Consider the following 20,256-nt stretch of genomic DNA (forward strand, 5'->3'; position numbering starts at 1 on the left):
TTATGTGGAAGTATCTGTAATAGTCAAACTCTTAGAAGCAGAAAATAGAGTAACAGTTTTCAAAGAATAGCAGGTGGAGATGGAGAGTTGTTCAATATGTATAAAGTTTCATATCTGCTAGATGAGTAAGTTCTAAAGATCTGACATATAACATAGTGCTTGTCGGTAACAATATGGTAGTATACAGTTCAGAATTTTGTAAGAGGGTAGATTTTATGTTATATACTCTTACAACAGAATGTAACATGAGGTATTTGTATATGCCTAAATTCATCAACTTGTAGACATTAAATATGTTTAGTCCACTGTATATCACTTATACCTCAATAAACCTGTTTAAAAAGTCTGTCAATACAATAAAATATTAAATATTGGTTTCATCATATAATGCAATGTTATATAACAGCTAAAGTAAAGGCAAAATTTGATAGCATACACTTCTAAAATATATAAGGTTGAGTTAAAGACTGCAGGAAAACAATTAAAGTATGTTTGAATTACTTTTCATACATTTTACACAATTTCTGATGCTTGATACTTTAAGTATAAAAAGTTTGAATGTGACCCAAAACATTAGCATTTTAAAAAGGTCTGCATGGTTGAATAATGATTTTATTATACTCTGAAATATTTTATATGTCTAAATGTTATATAATTAATTTAATTGAGCTTTAAAAAGAAAGGGGACAGAAGGAAAAAATAAGACAGTAAGTACCAATAACAGAACTATATAAAGTAATTTTTTAAATTCACAAGAAAAGAGACATTAAAATTACCTTGGAAGGTAGAAAAGAAGAATGGATGAATGGCATGTCCTTTAGGTTATTCTCCACAATATCATTCTCGTTTTTCATAAAATGGAACTTTAATGCTAGAGAGCAGAAATCAGATCCCAAGATTTTACTTTATCACGTCAAAGAGACTAAGTCAACTATGTTGCCCGTTAAAGAGAGATTTCTATGCTTTAGAGGAAACATTGGCATTCTCTTATAAGATCCAGGTATGCCTTCTTTTACTGAGCTTTACCTTATTGCACTTTGCAGATGTTGCATTTTTTACAAATTAAGTTTGTGCCAACCTTGTATTCAGCAAATCTATCAGTGCCATATTTTCCAAGAGGTTATGCTCACTTCATGTCTCTGTGTTACATTTTGGTAATTCTCAGAGTATTTCTAACATTTTTATTATTTTATCTGTTATGGTGATAACAGATATCAGTGATTTTTATTGTTACTATTGTAATTGTTTTGGGGCACCACAACAGTGAACATACAGGTTGTTCAAGGAGAACTGCTCAAGAAAATAAGAGAGGACACAAACAGATGGAAAAATATTCCATGCTCATGGTTAGGAAGAATCAATATTGTGAAAATGGCCATACTGCCCAAAGTAATTTATAGATTCAATACTATCCTCATCAAGCTACCACTGACCTTGTTCACAGAACTGGAAAAGACCACATTCCTACTTCATTTGGAACCAAAAAGGAGCTCACATAGCCAAGATAATCCTAAGCAACAAGAACAAAGCTGGAGGCATCATGCTACATGACTTCAAACTATAGCATAAGGCTACAGTAATCAAAACTGCATGGTACTGGTACCAAAACAGAGAGATAGGCCAATGGAACAGAACAGGGTTCTCAGAAGTCACACACACATCTACAACCATCTGATCTTTGACAAACCTTACAAAAACAAACAATAGGAAAAGGATTCCCTGTTTAATAAATTGTGTTGGAAAAACTGGCTAACCATGTTCAGAAAGCTGAAACTGGACCCATTCCTTACACCATATACAAAAATTAACTCCGGATGGATTAAAGGTTTAAACACAAGACCTATCACCATAAAAACTTTACAAGAAAACATAGACAATACCATTCAGGACATAGGCATAGGCAAGGAGTTCATGACTAAAACACTAAAAGCAATGGAAACAAAAGCCAAAATAGACAAATGGGATCTAATTAAACTTAAGAGCTTCTGCACAGCAAATGAAACAATCATTAGAGTGAACCAGCAATCAATAGAATGGGAAAAAAATTTTGCAAGCTACCCATCTGATAAGGGCTAATACCCAGAATCTACAAAGAACTTAAACAAATTTACAAGAAACAAACAAACCCATCAAAAAGTGGGTGAAAGATATGAACAGGCACTTTTCAGAAGAAGACATTTATGCATCCAACAAACATGAAAAAATGCTCATCATCACTGGTCATTAGAGAATTACACCACAAAAACATACTGAGATACCATCTCACGCTAGTTAGAATCGTGATCATTAAGAAATCTGGAGACAACAGATACTGTAGAGGATGTGGAGAAATAGGAATGCTTTTGCACTATTGGTGGGAATGTAAATTAGTGCCATCATTGTGGAAGACAGTGTGGCGATTCCTCAAGGATCTATAAATAGAAATACCATTTGACTCAGCAATCCCATTACTCAGTATATAACCAAAAAATTATAAATCATTCTATTATAAAGATACATGCATACATATGTTCACTGAGGCACTGTTTACAGTGGCAAAGTCTTGGAACCAACCCAAATGCCCATCAATGATAGACTGGATAAAGAAAATGTGGCACATATACATCATGGAATACTGAAGCCATAAAAAAGGATGAGTTCATGTCCTTTGCAGGGACATGAAAGAAGCTGGAAACCATCATTCTCAGCAAACTGACACAAGAACAGAAAACCAATACCGCATGTTCTCACTCATAAGTGGGTGATGAACAATAAGAACACATGGACCCAGGGAGGGGAACATCACAAACTGGGGTCTGTTAGGGGTGGGGGGCTAGGGGAGCAACAGGAAGGGATGAGGGAGTAGGGGAGGGATAACATTAGGAGAAATATCTAATGTAGGTAAAGGGGGAATGGAGGCAGCAAACCACCATTTCCTGTGTATACCTATGTAACAATCCTGCAAGATTTGCACATGTACCCCAGAACTTAGTATAATAATAAACAAAAATATATTTAAAAATATAAAAAACAAAAGAAAAACCATTTTCTGAGGAGAAATTCAAGCTGCCTGGAGAAATTTGCAAAAGTAATGAGAAGCCAAATGTTAATCACCAAGACAATGAGAAAAATGTTGCCAGGGCATGCCAGAGACTTTGGCAAAAGCCCCTCCTATTACAGGCCTGGAAGACTAGGAGGAAAATTGACTTCACGGGCAGGGCCCAGGGCCTTCCTGCTGTGTGCAGCCTAGAGACTTGGTGCCCTGCATCCCAGCTGCTCCATCAATGTCTAAAAGGGGTCATGGCTTCAGAGGGTGCAAGCCCCAGGCCTTGACAGCTTCCATGTGGTATTGAGCCTGTGGGTGAATGGAAATCAAAAATTGAGGTTTGAGAACCTCCACCTAGATTTCAGAGGATATATGAAATGCCTGCATGTTCAAGCAGAACTTTGCTACAGGTACAGAGGCCTCATGGAGAAAGTCTGCTAGGGCCCTGAGGAAGGGAAATGTGGGTTTAGACCCCCCACACAGAGTCCCCACTAGTGCACTGCCTAGTGGAGCTATGAAAAGAGGGCCATCATCCTCCAGACACCTGAATGGTAGGTCCACCGACAGCTTACACGGTGCACCTAGAAAGCCCACAGTTACTCAATGCCAGCCCGTAAAAGCAGCTGAGAGTGGGCTGTACCCTGCAAAGCCACACAGGCAGAGCTGCCAGAGACCATGTGAGCCCACCTCTTGCAGTGTGACCTAGGACCTATGAGACCTATGTAAAAACAGTGTTTGAATACCAACGGGCTGAAGGAAGTCCTTAAACAATAATGGAACCTCTACCCTGGCTGATATCCAAGTTCTTAACACTCTTGGTACCATTGCAAGAAGGAACTCAAGAATGAGTTAGAAAATGGTGAAAACAGGGATATTTATTGCAAAGTAAGAAGTACACATTACTCAAGAAAGGGAAGACTGGGCATACTCAAGAGAAAGTCATGCAATGGAGTCTGGGACTTCTACCTTTATGAGTTTCTTTAACCAAGGGGTAGAATATTCACGTAGACTTCTGGAAACTGTGGTTCTACCCAATTTTACACGAAATGTTGGTGTTTCTGGAACTGTCATTTTGCTGGTGGGTGTGTTATTTTATTTTTATTTTTTTGAGACAGCGTCTCTCTCTGTCACCCAGGCTGCAGTGCAGTGGCGCAAACTTGGCTCACTGCAACCTTCATCTCCCAGGTTCAAATGATTCTCCTGCCTCAGTCTCCTGAGTAGTTGGGATTACAGGCATGTGCCACCACACCCAGCTGTTTTTAGTAGAGACGGGGTTTCACCATATTGGCCAGACTTGTCTCAAACTCCTGACCTCAAGTGATTCGCCTGCCTCAGCCTCCCAAAGTGCTGGAATTACAGAAGTGAGCTACCACGCCCAGCCAGGTATGTTATTTAGTATGTTACAGTATGTTAATAAGCATATAATGAGGTCCCAGGCCCTAAGTGAAACCTAGGTCAAATCCAGTAACATGTTGGGTCCAGTTAGGCTCAGCTAGCTTGTTGTCCATTCTGGTTGCTCAGATTCTTTTGTTGTTGTTGTTGGTTTGTTTTTTGAGACAGAATTTCACTCTGTCTCTGGGTTAGACTGCAGTGGCTGGCTCACTGCAACTTCTGCCTCCCAGGTTCAAGTGATTCTGCTGCCTCAGTTTCCCAAGTAGCTGGGACTACAGGTCCGCACCACCACGTCCAACTGATTTTTGTATTTTTGGTAGAGATGGGGTTTCACCATGTTGGCTGCGATAGTCTCCATTTCTTGACCTTGTGTTCCACCCATCTCATCCTCCTGCAGTGCTGGGATGGTTATTCAGATTCTTATCACACTATAGCTTCTACAGCTATTTCAACACTTTTCTTTCGCTAGTCATGTAAAACTGATGCCTGACATATTTTATGCTTCTGTGACCACTCTGTATTATCCCTGTCTTTTTCTGTTATTACTTCTGTAATGGTATAAAATCATTTCTTTTTATAGTATGTATCTCAATATTATTTAGACATTGGGCTCACATCCTTTTGAGAGAAAAATAAGAATAAGCCAGATAGTAATTATCGACCACCTTAGTTAATTAAATTGGTAAGAGAATGGGATAACAAAAGATAAAATTACATATTTGAGCTAATGTGCCTAACTTTGGCCAGTATCTTGAAAAGTGGTTTAGGAGAAGTCTGGATGGCTCAGCATAAATATCAAGAAATAAAGCAAACTATACACTAAGCTCAAGAAAGTATATAAATATTAAAATTCAGACAATTTTAAAAAGAAAGCTGCTAGAAATAGAACAAAAATATTAATCAAATGACCCCAAAATTCTGAATTTTTAAATATTTAGTTATAGTATGTGGAATTGTAGATTATTATAATGGTACAAAGTGAGGGCATTTATTTAAAAAACAAAAAACTACAACATTTTCTGAAAATACTGAACTAATGATTTATTTATAAATTATCAATACTATTACACTTCATATTTTCCATTTATCAAACAATGGAAATTCAGTAAAATTCACAGTAGGCTTGATGTGAACACAAAATAAACAGAAGAAGTCACTTTTATAAAAGAAGAAAACATATTAAATATTTTCTAGCCTCATTACAAGACAGGCATGTCAAATCTAAATATGGAAAATATGGGGAAAAGTATGTATTCATAAAAGATGAGACAGAGAAAGGAATAATACATCAGAATCATAATAAAAAATTAAACACTATGTATATGTTTTATGTAAATATACAATATATCTTTTTTCTGTAATTTTACTTTATATTTAAAAAGGTTCTCTAAGAATAGTGTACAGTTCTTGCTTTTTTATTCAATTGGGCAGTGTTTGGCTTTTAAATGGAGTTATTACACATTGACATTTAGTATTTTTGGTTATGGTTAGGATCTTACAATTTGTTTTCTATTGGTCCCAGTTGTTGTTTGTTGCTTTTCTTTCCCTCTTTTTATATTCTTTTTGCAATTAATTGAAGTTTTTTAATGTGGAATTCTACTTCATTAACATTATCTGCTTATTACCTAAATTTATAATTTTCTTATTGGTTGCTTATATAACTTATCACAATGTACATTTACATTATCTTATACCACTTTACATATATTGAAAGAATTCTAGAACATACTTTTTACTTCCTTCCATCCTTCATGCTATTTTTTGCCATGTATTTCACTTCTACATATTTTATAATTTTAAAAATACATTGTTATTAGTTATAATTTAAGTGGTCAGTTATATTTTAGAGAATTTTTAAATGTAGGAGAAATATTGTATATTTTATACTTAAATTTTATATTTAATATTATTTCCAGTGATTTTCAATCCCTTATAAAGATATAAATTTTAAACTATTGTCATATTTTACCTGAATTTAATATTTAATATATTAAGACTTTTTACAATATAAGTTTCCTGATAAGTTTGTTTTAGTTTATCTGAAAAAGTCCTTATTTTTTTAATTTTTGGGAGATACGTTTGCTACATATAATGTTCCAGGGTGACAGTTGCACATTTTTTACCTTCATTACTTTAAATGTGTTGCTCCACTGTCTTCTTATTTCCCTAATTAATAACAAATCATTTTAAAATTTATTTTGTATATGTAATACCCTTTTATCTCTACTCAAGATTTTCTCTTTATCACTTTTTTTTATATTTTACTATTATATGACTTGGTGTGGTCTTCTTTACATTTCTACTTCTTGGTGTTTATTGAACTTTGTGAACCTATGTTTTTACAGTTGTCAACAAATTTGAAAAAAATATGGTCATTAGTTCTCCATTATCATTTTTGTTCTTCTATATTTTTCTTCTGGGTTTATATTACACATGTGTTAGAACACTTAGTACAATCCCGCAAGCAAATTTTTACCTTTTTTAGGATTATTTTTCCTTGTTGTTCATTGCAGACAGTATTTATTGCTATTTCTTCAATTTCAATGAACTTTTGCGCAATGTTTAATCTGTAATTAATCAAATACAGTGTATTTCTCATTTCAAATATTATACTTTTTATCTCTAGAAATTCACTTGGGTCTTTTTATATCTCTTTTCTATGCTAATAATGTCCATTTGTATCTTTTTGAACATATGGAGTGCTTTTATAAACACAGTTTTTATATCCTTACTTGCTAATAATGTAATTGAGCTCATTTCTTGGTCTACTTCAACTGACAATTTTTTTTTAATTCTCATGAATTCTATTTCTCAGTTTATTTTCATGAAGAGGCAGACAACTTTAATAAGTCAATTTTATCCTCTGAGGCTTCCTTTAAATCATTTTTTAAAGCTCAGATCCAGAAAATCCTTTAATTGAAGATAGTTTTGTTTCACCACTAAGATAATATTATTCATCAGATTCTACCCAAAGTCTTGTATATTAGATATTTGCAATTTGCTTGAGGACAATATAGATTATTCTTGGCCCTGTGTGAGCTACAGAGGTTGTCTTGCCTATTTATTTCTGTTGGTTCATTTCTTTGGTGGCATGTACTTACCTCACCTGTCTGTGAACAGCAGTACTGAGCTAGAACCTCAAAGGGATCCATGCAGATATATGGAGCCCTGTATCTGTGCTGTTTCCTCATGTCTAGTATTTTGTTCAAAAATTCTAGGTGCCTCAGCCTTCTCAATCTCTGTCTCTTCAACTTGACAAGCCCTTTGAATATCACTCAGACTTCACTTTCTTTTATCTCTTCCTGGATACTCCAGTCCATGAATTGGAACAGCTGTAGGGCTCATCTCCATTGTTTTCCTTCTCTCAGGGATCAATGTCCGGTGCTTCTTTTTGGCCAATGTCTAAAACTGATGTTTAATATTTTGTCTGGTTTTCTAATTGTTTATAATATGTTAGAATAAATTTGGCTCCATTATTCTACTACAGAGAAAAAAGTAAGTCTATACTATTTGTGTTATTGAATCTTTAAACAGTATCTTAAAATTTAATTATTTTATTTCTATTTAAAGATCTTGTCAATGCACAGTAAATTTTTAAATAAAATCTTCCAGAAAAATAAGTGTATTTGAAATTTTGTTTTTATTGTATATTTTAATCTTGTGTCTTAATATGTAATCAAGTTGCTATATAACAGTGGGATTTTTAAAGCAAAAAGTGTTCTTAAATTCAACTCTATTTTCCTTTACTAGTGGAAATTGAAACTTTAAATTTCTAAAGATATTTTCAATAATTTTATCTTCTTAAAATGTAAGCAGAATTAGAAATAATGACACTTTTAAAAAAGAATTTCCCCATGTAGCATATCATTTTTGAAATTCCATGCCTACTGAGAACTCTTCAAAGGTTTTATGTTTGTTATTTTATTTATTGTAGGACTTGAAGGGCAAGTGCAACATCTGGGCCTATGTTGGGTCTCTCTGTTCTTGGTTCTTAATAAATAAGGGTTAAAATAATTGTCTAACATCTCACTCCTAACATCAGTTTAGGAGTAAGAGGTTGTATGCTATGAAAAACAACTCATAGCTTAAAGGAGCTGTTTCTGTGAAGACAAGTTTAATTACAAATAAAACTAAACATCTCTCTTGGACTTCTCTGTCAATCTCCAATGAAGTTGTGGAAACAATAGATTTTTTTGTTTTTTGTAACAGAATAAAAAATGAAAGTTACTCTTGGTATCTTATTCAAAAGGGAATGCTTATTTTATCATGTTTTGTTTATTTTCATTTTCATTTTTTTGAGCAAGCATAGAAGCTTTTCTTTGCTCAAAAAATTGAAATAAATCCACTGAGTCATCTAAAAAATTGAAAAAGAAAAAGTGAACAGAAGTAGACTCACAGTGATTGCTCTTTGGGTTTTAAATCCCCATAGCTCAATCTAGGTCAGCTAAGCCTTAATCTTTCATTTACCGGGTAAGTACTTTTGAAATACATGGACTAAGAAAAGATTCTCTGGCAAAGAATGACATGTTCAGTGGTTGGGTAATATGCAGAAATAACATTTTGATTGTGTACTACAAAGAACTATTATGTCATTATGAAAACACTAGGGACATTTGTCAAATCTAAGAGGAGAAATTTCAAAGTTGCACCTATAATTCGCACAGTGTGAAATTTAAAATTCTTTCATTTTTTACTTCCCAAACCAGATTTTTCAAAGTGGTCAGAGCGTGTCTTCCAAGGTTTTGGATTAAATTAGAGGGCACAAACATTTTTCTTCCTCTTAAAATGACAGCAAAGAGAAACGACTTCTCAATTAGGGCAGAGCTTAGATATTGACTATTGACAATGGCTCCAAAACTGTTTCCCACTCCCACTGACTGTCAGATCCCTTGATGTATGAGCCTTGACTAAAATTATAGTAGGTCCATTGCCTTTGGGTAATTGACATTTCCAATTTAAACTCATAAGAAAACTTCAAAAATTCCTAAAAGTCTCTGAAGCTAAAATATATTTTTCTGAGCTACAAATTTAAATTATGTGGGCCTGGAGGCTGAGGGGTTAGAGTGAGCTTCAATGGCCACCCACAGTATGTATATACACTTTTAATGCACTGATTTCAAAGTTTTATTTTTTTTTATGGAGACTTAATAAGTCTTGCCAATGAATAAAGTATTGTCTCTGTTGCAAATACCGAAGAATGCCAAGAGCAAGCCTTGTTAATAAAAGTAAGAAGAGGGGGGATTCAAGACAGCATGATAAGAACAACTCAGGATCGCAGCTCTCAGTGAATGCTCAGAGACTGCTGCAGGTGTACCCCAGACAAGCAGGGCCTGGAGTGGACCTCAGCAGTCATACAGCGGAGGGGCTAGACTGGTAGAAGGAAAACCAAGTAACAGAAATACCTCATCATCAACAATCTGGGCGTCCACTCAGAGACCCAATCGAAGAGTCAGCAACTACTCACACGACAGGTGGATAAATCCACAAAGATGGGAAGAATCCAGCACAAAAAGGAGAAAAACACCCGAAACCAGAACACCTCACCTCCTACAAAGGACCAAAACTCCACACCAGCAAGGGAACAAAGCTGGATGGAGAATGACTGTGACGAAATGACAAAATCAGACTTCGAAGGTGGGTAATGAGAAACTTCTGTGACCCAAAAGGACATGTTCTAAATCAATGCAAAGAAACTAAGAACCTTGAAAAAAGATTCGAGGAAATAATAACAAGAAAGGATAACTTAGAGAGGAATATAAATTGATTGAAGGAGCTGAAAAACACAAAACCAGAATTTTGCGAAGCATGCACAAGTTTCAACAGCCGAATTGACCAAGCAGAAGAAAGAATATCAGAAGTCGAAGATCAACTCAATGAAATATAATGAGAAACCAAGATTAGAGAAAAAAATGCAAAAAGGAATGAAAAAAGTCTCCAAGAAATGTGGGACTATGTGAAGAGACCTACCATACGTTTGATAGGTGTACCCAAAGGGGACGAAGAGAACGAATTCTAGCTGGAAAATTCTACAGAATATTATCCAGGAAAATTTCCCCAATGTAGCAAGGCAGGCCAACACTCAAATCCAGGAAACACGAGACCACCATTAAGATACTCCACAAGAAGAGCAACCCCAAGGCACATAATCATCAGATTCACCAGGGTTGAAATGAAGGAGAAAATACTAAGGACAGCTAGAGAGAAAGGTCGGGTCACCCACAAAGGAACGCCCATCAGACTCACAGCAGATATGTCGGCAGAAACTCTACAAGCCAGAAGAGAGTGGGGGCCAATATTCAACATCCTTAAAGAAAAGAACTTTCAAACCAGAATTTCATATCCAGGCAAACTGAGCTTCATAAGTGAAGGAAAAATAAAATCCTTTGAGTACAAACAATACTCAGAAATTTTGTCAACACCAGGCCTGCTTTACAAGAGCTCTTGAAAGAGGCACTACACATAGAAAGGAACAACCAGTACCAGCCATTCCAAAAACACACTAAATGCTAAAGAGCATCAATAAAATGAATAATCTGCATCAACTAACGAGCAAAAGAGCCAGCTAGCATCAAAATGGCAGTATCAAATTCACACATAACAATATCAACCATAAATGTAAATGGGCTAAATGCACCAATCAAAAGACACAGACTGGCAAATTGGATAAAAAATCAAAACCCATCAGTGTGCTGTATCCAGGACACCCATCTCACATGCAAGGATACACAAAGGCTCAAAATAAAGGGATGGAGGAAGATTTACCAAGAAAATGGAGAGAGAGAAAAAAAAGCAGGAGTCGCAATTCTCGTCTCTGATAAAATAGACTTTAAAGCAACAAAGATCAAAAGAGACAAAGAAGGTCATTACATAATGGTAAAAGGATCGATACAACAAGAAGAGCTAATGATCCTAAATATATATGGACCCAATACAGAAGCACCCAGATATATAAGGCAAGTTCTTAATGACTTATGAAGAGACTTAGACTCCTACACAATAATAGTGGGAGACTTTAACACTCCACTGTCAATATTAGACAGATCAACCAGACAGAAATCAAGAAGGATATCTAGGGCTTCAAATCAGACCTGGAACAAGCAAACCTGATAGACATTTACAGAACTCTCCACCCCAAATCCACAGAATATACATTCTTCTCAGCACCACATCACACCTACTCTAAAATTAATCACATAATTCGAAGTAAAGCACTCCTCAGCAAATGCAAAACAATGGAAATCATAACAAACAGTCTCTCAGACCATAGTGCAATCAAATTAGAACTCAGAATTCAGAAACTAACCCAGAATAGCACAGCTTCATGGAAACTGAACATCTGGCTCTTGAATGTTGACTGGATAAACAATGAAATGAAGGCAGAAATAAAAAAGTTCTTCGAAACCAACAAGAACGAAGACACAACATACCAGAATCTCTGGAACACATTTAAAGCAGTCTCCGGAAGAAAATATATAGCAATAAGTGCCCATATGAGAAGAGTGGAGAGATCCAAAATTGACAAACTATAGTCAAAATTGAAAGAGCTAGAGGAGCAAGATCAAAAAAACTCAAAACCTAGTAGAAGACAAGAAATAACTAAGATCAGAGCAGAACTGAAGGAGATAGAGACATGAAAAACCCTTCAAAAAATTAATAAATCCAAGAGCTGGTTTTTTTAAAAGATCAACAAAACAGACAGACCAATAAAAAAGAAAAGAGAGAACAACCAAATAGATGCAACAAAAAACAATAAAGGGAAAATCATCACAGACTCCACAGAAATTCAAACCATCATCAGAGAATACTATAAGCAACTCTATGCACATAAACTAGTAAACCTGGAAGAAATGGATAAATTCCTGGAGACCTGTGTCCACCCAAGCCTAAACCAGGAGGAAGCTGAAACTACGAATAGACCAATAACAAGGTCTGAAGTTGAGGCAGCAAATCATTTTATGAGACCAACATCATCTTGTTACCAAAACCCGGCAGAGACCTAACAAGAAAAGAAAACTTCAGGCCAATATCCATGATGAACATAGATGCAAAAATCTTCAATAAAATACTGGCAAGCTGATTGCAACAGCACATCAAAAAACTTATCCATCATGATCAAGTAGGATTCATCCCTGGGATGCAAGGCTGGTTCAACATACGCAAGTCTATAAACGTAATTCACCACATAAACAGAACCAAAAACAAAAACCACATGATTATCTCAATTGATGCAGAGAAGGCATTTGACAAAATACAACAGCCCTTTATGCTAAAAACCCTCAATAAACTTGGTATTGACAGAATGTATCTCAAAGTAATAAAAGCTATTTATGACAAACCAACAGCCAATATCATACTGAATGGGCAAAAACTGGAAGCATTCCCTCTGAAATCCGGCACTAGACAAGGATGCCCTCTTTCACCACTCCTATTCAATATAGTACTGGAAGTTCTAGCCAGAGCAATCAGGCAAGAAAAAGAAATAAAGGGTATTCAAATAGGAAAGGTGGAAGCCAAATTGTCACTATTTGCAGACGACATGATAGTATACCTAGAAGACCCATCACTTCAGCCCAAAAACTCCTGAAACTGATAAGCAATTTCAGCAAAGTCTCAGGATATAAAATCAATGTGCAAAAATCACAAGAATTCCTATACACCAATAGCAGACTTAAAGAAAGCCAAATCAAGAACGAACTGCCATTCACAATTGCTACAAAAAGAATAAAATACCTAGGAATACAACTCACAAGGAACGTAAGGGACCTCTCCAAGGAAAACTACAAACCATTGCTCAATGAAACAAGAGAAAACACAAACAGATGGAGAAACATTCCATGTTCATGGTTAGAAAGAATTAATATTGTAAAAATGGCTATACTGCCCAAAGTAATTTACAGAATCAATGCTATCCCCATCAAGCTACCATTGACTTTCTTCACAGAACTGGAAAAAACCACCATGAACTTCATATGGAATTAAAAGAGAGCCCACATAGCCAAGTCAATTCTAAGGAAAAAGAACACAGCGGGAGGCATCACACTACTGGACTTCAAACTATACTACAAGGCTACAGTAATCAAAACAGCATGGTACTTGTACCAAAATAGAGATATATGCCAATGGAACAAAACAGAGGCTTCGGAGGCAACACAACATACCTACAACCATACAATCTTTGATAAACCTGACAAAAACAAGCAATGGGGAAAGAATTCCCTGTTTAATGAATGGTGTTGAGAAAACTGGCTAGCCATGTGCAGAAAGCAGAAACTGGACCCCTTCCTGACACCTTACACTTAAATTAACTCCAGATGGATTAAAGACTTAAACATAAGACCTGGCACCATAACAACCCCAGAAGAAAATCTTGGCAAAACCATTCAGGACATAGGAGTAGGCAAGGACTTCATGACCAAAACACCAAAAGCATTGGCAACAAAAGCCAAAATAGACAAATGGAACCTAATGAAACTCCACAGCTTCTGCACGGCAAAAGAAACAGTCACTAGAGTGAATCGGCAACCAACCGAATGGGAGAAAATTTTTGCCATCTACCCAACTGACAAAGGGCTGATATCCAGAATTTACAAAGAACTAAAACAGATTTACAGGAAAAAAACAAACACACCCATTCAAAAATGGGCAAAGGATATGAACAGATACTTTACAAAAGAAGACATACATGAGGCCAACAAACATATGAAAAAATGCTCATCATCACTGGTCATTCGAGAGATGCAAATCTAAACCACATTGAGATACCATCTCACACCAGTTAGAATGGTGATCATTAAAAAATCTGGAGAAAACACATGCTGGAGAGGATGTAGAGAAATAGGAACACTTTTACACTGTTGGTGGGAGTGTAAATTAGTTCAACCATTGTGGAAGACAGTGAGGTGATTCCTCAAGGCCTTAGAAATAGAAATTCCATTTGACCCAGCAATCCCATTACTGGGTATATATCCAAAGGACTATAAATCGTTCTACTATAAGGACACATGCACATGAATGTTCATTGCAGCACTGTTTACACTAGCAAAGACCTGGAACCAACCCAAATGTTCATCGACGATAGACTGGATTGGGAAAATGTGGCACATATACACCATGGAATATTATGCAGCAATCGAAAATGATGAGTTCATGTTGTTTGTAGGGACATGGATGAGTCTGGAGAACATCATTCTCAGCAAACTGACACAAGAACAAAAATGAAATAGCGCATATTCTCACTCATAGGTAGGTGATGAAAAATGAGAACACATTGACACAGTGAAGGGAGTACCAAACACTGGGGTCTACTGGGGGGAGGAGGGGAGGGACAGTGGGTGGGGGAGCTGGGGAGGTATAGCCTGGGGAGAAATGCCAAATGTAGGTGAAGGGGAGGAAGGCAGCAAAACACACTTCCATGTGTGTACTTATGCAAATGTCTTGCATGTTCTGCACATGTACCCCAAAACCTAGAATGCAATAAAAAATAAATAAATAAATAAAAATAAGAAGAAAATGGAGCAGTCTAAGAAAGCAATGATTCCTGATGCAAAAAATAAACCTGTAGACAGATTAGAGCATACAAATCAAATGTGGTGGTTGTATTAATGAATTCACCATACATTATAAAGAAAAACAAAACAACAAAACTACTTCAGCAAATACTTCCCTCAGTACAAAAAGTAATCATTAAATGAGATAAAACTTTATTTTATTGTACATTAGGTTCTGGGGTACATGTGCAGATCATGCAGGATTGTTGCATAGGTACATACATGGCAAGGTGGTTTGCTGCCTTCATCCCCCCATCACCTATATTTGGTATTTCTTTTCTGATTATCCCTCCCCACCCTCCCCATTCCCAGTGTCCCTCCCCTAGCACCCCCCTACTGACCACAATGTGTGATGCTCCCCTCCCTGTGTCCACATTTTCTAATTGTTCAATACCCACCTAGGAGTGATAACATACGATGTTTGGTTTTCTGTTCTTGTGTCAGTTTGCTGAGAATGATGGTTCCCAGATTCATCCATGTTCCTATGAAGGACACGAACTCATTGTTTTTTTCTGGCTGCATAGTATTCCATGGTGTATATATGCCACATTTTCTTTATCCAGTCTATCAATGATGGACATTGGAGTTTGTTCCAGGTCTTTGCTATTGTAAACAGTGACTCAATGAACATACGTGTGCATGTGTCTTTATAATAGGACAATTTATAATTCTTTGGGTATATACCCAGTAATGAGATTGCTGGGTTAAATGATATTTCCATCAAGACCTAGTTTATTGAGGGCTTTTAGCATAAAGGGCTCTTAAATATTATTGCAGGCCTTCTCTACATCTATTGAGATAATCATGTGGTTTTTGTGTTTGGTTGTTTATGTGATGGATTACGTTTATAGACATGTGTATGTTGAACCAGGCTTGCATCGCTAGGATGAAGCCTACTTGATCATGATGAACAAGCTTTTTGATTTGCTGGTGCATTCTGTTTGCTGGTTTTTTATTGATGATTTTTGTGTCAGTGTTCATCATGGATATTGGTCTGAAGTTTTCTTTTTTTGTTGTGTCTCTGCCCTGTTTTGGTATTAGGATGATGTTGGTTTTATAAAATGAGTAGGGGGGATTCCCTCTTTTTGTATTGTTTGGAATAGTTTCAGAAAGAATGGTACCAGCTCTTCTTTTTAGGTCAGGTAGAATTTGGCTGTAAACCCATTTGGACCTGGGATTTTTTAAAAAGAAAACTTGTGGTGTGAGGTTATACACAGGTCTCACATAATTCTTAGTGGAAGTGTTATTCAGGAAAAGGCCAGAAGCCCATATAAGTATCCTATAAAGTAATAGGTAGCACAGGCACAATATGTTTTAGAAATGTAAAGAATTGGAGGCTGCTTGTAAAGTCGAGTAGGTCATGTGAGTGAACAAAATGTCTTTCTACATGAATCACTAGAGCACTTAATCTATGATCCGTCAACATCATTCAGAGTTAGTATTTTGATTTTGCATATTCAGGTAAATTCATGGTTAATGATTTCTCAGGAAAGATGTAGCATGGAGTGTATTTTACTAACATTTATCGTAATAGCATTTATAAGTGACTTTAGCCCTTTTATTTATAGAATCAGGCATCTGAGGAAGTTCCTTACATTTTTCAGGTTCATGTTGCAGCTTTTCTTGAGGGCTTCATAAGTGATGATGATATTTTTAGACTTTTTGTTTACTGAGAATGGTGGGATATGTTTTGTGGAAAAAGGTGAGTTTTATAGCAAACTTTTCTTAAAATTTAAAAATAATTTTTGAATAGAACTGGTCAGTAAGATTGGAATATTTGCAGCTATAATAAACATTATATATTTCAAATTCTAGATTTTATATGGAGAGTAAAAAGTGCATTTCAAGATTCTGTTTCTATGACTAAGTTCTTAAACAATTTCAAAGACATACAATAACATAATCAAAATGAAGTAATTCCTTTCAATTACAACCAGTTTTATGAAAGATCATGAGAAAAAAATGCTACCTCAGTCCCAACATCTAGAATGCATGAACATCTAGAGTATCTCTAAATAATAGCTTGTAATCAACATCAGTTGTATAACATATATACCACAGATGCCAACTGGTGTCCACTTACGTCTTAAGATTGTTACCTATGTTACTCTCTCATTTCATGTCCTATAGAAGAGTAACACCTTTCCCAAAACTCAGGCCTATATGACCAGCTACTTCCACTGAATTAATTCAGTTTAAGATTACCTGAATATCTTGAGTGTGCTGTCCATGTCTACATTTCATTAGTTCAGGTGGGTAATTCAGAATCATTCTTTAATTTCTATAAAATCAAAGCAAAACCACTCATTAAAATCATGGAGGTGTACTGTCAGCTTTGCTGAAGTCAGTGATGCAATCAGGAAGGCAAAAAGTTATGTTACAACAATGTACATCTCTTCAAGTTGAAAATTAGACACTACTATTAATTCAAATGCTTCAATCACCTATTTCCTAGAAACCACCCTATTAAATTTGTTTTCTCAACCTCAGTTTTCTTTCATTTTTAATGCATAAAGTTTAGATATCTCTCTTCTTGGGTTGGCTCCTATTAATCTATATGTTCAGGATATTACTTTCCAAATAGATGAGCAATAAATTTTTCTAAAGACAGACAACCCCCTCTCACAAAATCATTCAAATTATCAATAGGTAATAAAAAACTTCACCAAAAACTGAAAAAATCAGTAACACTATTAACAAAACCTTGAGTGTAGTTATTAATGGAAAGGACAGTAGTGATCAATAGCGTTTAACAGTAGTCAAATAGTAGTGGTCAATGTTGTATAACAGTCAATAGTCTTCAAACATTAACTTAAAACAATAATTGTCATTTTATTATCTCTCAAGTTTTTCATGGGGAAGAAATTCACATAGAGTTCAGCCAGGTAGTTCTAAATTGGGCTATTATTTCAGACAGAAATTCGAACTACAACAGGTGAGGACTGGCCATACATTTCTCTCTCTTCAGGTAGTCTCAGAGTTTTCTCATGTGTCAACTGATGTTTGCTCATAATATGGAAGCCCTGTGAGGTTGGACTTCTTACATAGTAACTCAAGGTTTCATTGTGAATACTCTAGGCAACAAGGCAGAAATAGCACCACCTTTTATGACTAGCCTCAGAAGTCAGAGGTCACTTTTGTTTAGTTACAAGTCTACCCAGGTTTAAGATGAAAGAACATAAACTCGCTTCTCAAAGTAGCAATATAACTGAAATATAGGATGGGAGGTAATGTTGTGGTCGTTTTTGGAAAATAGAATCTACCACATATGTTTAGTTATTTATTCTATATTTCCCCCCCGATCTTCTTAACGTACAGCATCAAAAGTAGTACTTACATAAATGTATTATTCTTTCATTTATTGCTATTTTAGGTAGACTGTTTAGTCACTATATTTAGAAGTTTGTTAAACAAACAGAAATGCATTATTTTACAAAGTCAGTACCTTATTAACTATCTTCCCAGTGAGATTGGTACAGATACTGAAGGTTTTCTTGAAAGCATGGCAATGCTACTAGGGGTGTAGAGTCTGTGGGTGGATCTACTAAAAGAGGATGACAGCTTGAGTTATCTTGTGAGCTCTTTCTCCAAAATAGCCCTGAGAAAGACATTTAAAATTCGTGGGTCTGTACAGCAATGAAGAGGCTTAAAAAAAAAAAAGAAAGAAAAGAGAATTCCTGAGTCTTTTATTTTGATCCTCAATAAAGTCTTTTCTAACTTCAATTAAAGACCTGAATTCAATTCCAAGTGTGCTACTCTCAACCGAACAACCTATTCAATAAAAAAACCAAATGTCAACATCATTGTATCTAGAATAATTATATCTAGACTGACTACAAAACTGAATGCAAATTAACATCCGTGTTACTAAGAAAGTCAATAATTATCTGTTTCTATTATACTGATGACATAATTAATCCAGGCTGATCCTGCTTGCCCATGTTTTATGTCTGAAAGATGCCTGCAGGGCACTCTAGAAATTTACTTCTGTGTCTGGTTCACACAAGATATACCAAACTAGACTGCCATAGGTCCACCCTGTTGTATTTTTGGCACACCCAATGTATGTTCTCTCTTAATCTGTCTATTCCCTGTCATCCTGAAATTAGATACACATATGTTTATAGAACCCATTGTTAACCTATTTGGAAGATGACATGTGAACATAAACCTGCCTTAATTAGTATAAGCACTGTTCATTTTTCAAAAATCAAGTTATACTATTTTGTAAAGTAACAACATGCACAAATGCCAAAAAGGTAATGGTTTGTATGCATTAAACAATTTTTGTGTACAGCAGCCTTCTTAAAGCATGAAAAGAAAAATCCTTTTTTGGCATATGATTGAACAATTGCATACGGTTTTCTTTCCTTTTAAGAGCATTTTTTTAGATTCAATCTGTCATGCAAACATATCATTCTAAGAGTAGAGCTGTCTATAATATCATAACACTTTCTTGAAATTAAAATTCAGAAGGTTGGTTCAATACAATTATGAAATTCTTGATTGTACTGACGATTTTCTGGGGGGGAAAGCAGTTATCAACATTACCCCAAGAAAAAACAAATAACTTGAATAGACCATTAACCATAGAGAAGAATGAATATAAAATCAAGTAATTATTTTCACAAAGCTTTCAAAGACAGAAAGTTTCACCAGTGACTGTTTTAGAACTGTGAAACATTTGTTTTGCTGTAAAATTCTCAAGCTTTCTTTTTTGTTTTGTTGTTTTGTTTTGTTTTTTAGAGACAAAGTCTCTCTCTGTCACCCAGTTTGGAGCACAACCTCAGTTCACTGCAACTTCTGCCTCCCAGGTTCAAGCAATTCTTCTGCCTCAGCCTCCTGAGCAGATGGGATTACAGTCCACCATGCCAGGCTAATTTTTGTATTTTAAGTAGAGATGAGGTTTTACCATGTTAATCAGGATGGTCTCAAACTTCTGACCTGAGAATCTGCCCACCTCAGCAGGCCTCCCAAAGTGCTGGGATTACAGGTGTGAGCCACCACACCAGGCCAAAACAGCTTTCTAAGTGTATAACCCAATCTCTGCAAATAAAAGGGAAACTTTATTTCCCTTTTTTCCAATATGCTTTAATTTATTTATATATGTATGTATTTATTTTGAGACATTCTCACTCTGTTGCCAGGCTGGAGTGCAATGGCCCAATCTTGGCTCACTGTAACCTTCACCTCCTGGGCTCAAGCTATTCTCATGTCTCAGCCTACTGAGTAGCTGACTTTACAAGCATGCACTGACATACCTCACTAATTTTTGTATTTTTAGTAGAGACA

General features: G+C 35.7%; 1 long non-coding RNA gene across 1 annotated transcript; it reads right to left on the reverse strand.

Moving 5' to 3' along the window:
• Positions 1 to 776: 776 nt before the first annotated feature.
• On the reverse strand, positions 777 to 18,639 carry LOC128928492 (uncharacterized). The gene is made up of 4 exons (XR_008473561.1): positions 18,410 to 18,639; positions 17,170 to 17,245; positions 15,363 to 15,446; positions 777 to 871 (listed from the first exon to the last, which is right to left on the reverse strand). It is a non-coding gene; the product is annotated as an uncharacterized LOC128928492 (long non-coding RNA).
• Between the last annotated feature and the right edge of the window lie 1,617 nt (positions 18,640 to 20,256).

Source organism: Callithrix jacchus, chromosome 11, assembly GCF_049354715.1.
Source record: "Callithrix jacchus isolate 240 chromosome 11, calJac240_pri, whole genome shotgun sequence".
Lineage (NCBI taxonomy): Eukaryota > Metazoa > Chordata > Mammalia > Primates > Cebidae > Callithrix > Callithrix jacchus.